The sequence below is a fragment of the Castor canadensis genome, chromosome 12, assembly GCF_047511655.1.
Source record: "Castor canadensis chromosome 12, mCasCan1.hap1v2, whole genome shotgun sequence".
NCBI classification, from domain to species: domain Eukaryota; kingdom Metazoa; phylum Chordata; class Mammalia; order Rodentia; family Castoridae; genus Castor; species Castor canadensis.
In genome coordinates, this window is record NC_133397.1 from 113,215,341 (window position 1) to 113,218,580 (window position 3,240).

General features: G+C 36.4%; 1 non-coding gene across 1 annotated transcript; it reads right to left on the reverse strand.

Moving 5' to 3' along the window:
* Positions 1-2,838: 2,838 nt before the first annotated feature.
* On the reverse strand, positions 2,839-2,945 carry LOC141415165 (U6 spliceosomal RNA). Its single transcript, XR_012440179.1, has one exon. It is a non-coding gene; the product is annotated as a U6 spliceosomal RNA (small nuclear RNA).
* Between the last annotated feature and the right edge of the window lie 295 nt (positions 2,946-3,240).

A 3,240-nucleotide genomic window follows, 5' to 3' on the forward strand; every position in this document is an offset into this window, starting at 1 on the left:
TCCTCTCAAAAATCAAATACTGTGGCCAAAGAACAGAAGGAGATGTGGTGGGAGAGTAGCAGGACACAAAGACCCAGAAGAGCAGGACATCTGTCCTCATAGATGTAGATTCTCCCCATCGTCCAGTGGAGTCATTCCACACACACTGGGTTGTCTTTCCTTTCTAACTGCTAACTGGGGATGGTGGTTGATTCCAGGCAGGTGAGCTTCTTCATTGTCCTCCTCCTTGCTGGTCACTTGAGACCGAGTCCTTTGAAAGTCCTTCTGCAGGAAGGTAGGATGAAGGACCTGGGAGGTACTGATGAGCACTGCCACAACTTTTGCCCTCTGTGATGGGGCAACTCACTTCCCATGGACCTCAAGCTAGAACCTTCTCTGTCATTGAGGATAGTTAAAGTTCATTGTTTATTTTTAAAAAAGAAGAAAAATATGGTTTTAGAAGTTTCTTCAAAGGGAAAATTTAGCAGTAACTTTCTGAGTGAAAATGGCTTATTTTTTAAACTATTTAAAAAAAAAACATTATATATTAGTTTAGCAGGGTATAAAATTTTAAGAAAACGGGTGCTTATGTTCAGTCTTTTGAAGATACTAATTTATTGTGTCTGCTTCTATTAATGTTCAAATTCAACAATTAGACCACTTTTTGGCCTACTATAGATCATTTAGCTTTTCTTTACAGCTGCTTTTGAGATCCTTTACCCTTTCTGAATTGCCTTTTTACTGAGTTGCTTTCTATGTGTGAATTTCACACTATTTATTATGCTTCCTGAATCTGAAGCATATAAAAGCTGTAGAAACTTGCAAGGATTGGGGATGTGACTCAGTGGTAGAACACTTGCTAGCATGCATGAAACCCTCAATCTCATTTCCAGGTTCACACACAAAGAAAAACTATCAGAAATTATTCCTCTGAATATTAATTTTTCCCCATTCCTTTCTTTTCTCCTTTTGGAATTAAAAATAGTTGTACTATAGTTATTTCCATTTCTTGACATTTTAACTTTTTTCTACCTCATCATCTCTCAATGCTGCATTTTAATTAGTAATTTTAAACTTACCTTCTTTTTCACTAATTCTCTTTTCATCTGTTTCTTTGGTGATATTGGGGTTTGGGCTCAAGGCCTTGTTTTGCTAGGCAGGTGCTCTACTTCTTGAGCCATGCTCCCAGCCCCTTTTCGTCTGCTTCTAAGGTACCATTTATGTCATTCTCTTAATATTTAAATTCCAGTAAGCATATCCTTCATTTATCAAAATTTCATTTATTTTAAAAACAGTCTATATCTTTGGCAATATTCTTTCTCTTTCTCTCTCTCTCTGAGTCTTGCTATGTAGCTAGGCTGGCCTCAAATGCACTACATGGTGAGGCTGGCCTTGAACTAGCAATCATCCTGTCTCTACCACCAGAGTGCTGGGATTGCAGGTGTGTACCAGTATACCCAGCACTTAGTATATTTTAAGCATGTTATACATTCTCATGTAGTAATATACACTCAATTGTCTTTCCTAGAGCACATAGAGACCATTATTGTTGGATCTTTTTTCTCTTGGCTCTTGTTCAAGATATCTTGATTTTTATGGGCTTTTAAATTTTTGTATTATATGTAGCTTATGTTATAAAAGACTTTGCCTGTGAAAGTACTTTGTAGCCTAACTTAGGTAGTATACTTTTGTTTTCTTCCATTCCTCTTGGTTTCTATCATGGTAAAAAACCTTTTGTCTTCTGAATTTTGGTAGGCACAACAGGTAAATGCATGCCCCCAAACTCATGTGTATTCATTTTCTATTGCAGTAACAAAATAACTCAACGTGACTTAAACAGAAACTTGCTTTAGAGGTCAGAAGTCTGAAATGGATTTCACTGGGATAAAACCAGCATGTTACTAAGTCTTCATTCTTTGTGGAAGTATAGGGGAATCCATTCCCTTTCCTTTTCCGGCTTCTTGAGGCCATATGCATACCTTGGTCCATGGTCCCTTCCTTCATCTTCAAAACCAGCAATGTAGCATCTTCAAACAGCTTTTTTATCCTGACATTCCTTTCTGATATAAGAACTCTTGTGATTAACTGGACCAGTCTTTATAATTGAGAATTATCTCAAGATAAATTAATTACATTTCAGGTCTTTTTGCTATGTCACCTAACATTTGCAGGTTTTGGAAATTGGGACATGGGTATATTTGAAAGAGGTGCTTTAGCCTACCTGTAGCATGTGCAGAGCAGTGTGGTGAGGGATCTTCTACTGAAATATTCTTTACCATCTCTCATTGACAGAATTCCCCCTTTTCTAATACATTGTCATTTTACATATATAGGATCTCAGCTTTATACATAAGTCTATGTTGAAAATACATACCACATTTGGGCTCAATCCCTATTTTCTGCCTTCATGTAGCCCTTGAAATATAAGTCTCTTTTTTAATAGGATGGAAAGTATCCCCAAAGGCAGTTGTGACTTCAGCACCTGCTCACTACTTTAGCTTTTGCCATCTCTGTTTTATACTTTTATTTTTCTCTTTGAGGTCATCCATTATAGGATGGAATTATAGACATACACCACACACACACCCTGCTTCTTTCTTTTTTAAGTATGCTAAAAGTTGTTATCTAAATGCTATTTGAATTTTGCCAAATCGTGTTTGCACCCATTGATAGTCATGATTTTCCTTTTAAACTGTTAATGTGGTGAAGTAAATGGATTGATTTTCTAATGTTAAACCAGCCTTCTATTAATGAAATAAACTCAGCTTGACTGTGACCTAATATCCCCTTTTATGTTTGGTTTAATAATTTTTTTTATATATTAGCACATAGATTCATGAACCACATTATCTTTTTCTAAAAAATATGGAATGCTTCACAAATTTGCATGTCATCCTCGCCCAGGGACCATGCTAATCTTCTCTGTATCATTCAAATTTTAGTATATTTGCTGCCAAAGTGAGCACCAGATTGTCTTTTTACTTATCTATATTTTTGAATGAAAATGTTAATAGACACTAGTCCAAAATCTAGTACTTCTCTAGATAGTTTACACCATGCTCTAGACTGAACCGTCTCAGCAGAGCATTGCTTCGTCTGCACAGAGCTATGTTCACTGTCTTCCCATTCTCTTACTGACTTGGGCTTTGGTGTGTTGCCATTGAGCACTCAGAAATAGCATGTTGAAATGCATCTCTGTGTTTACTATAAGATTGTTATCAAGGGTATGGTTCTTTTCGTTCTTTTGTTTGTTATTTACCA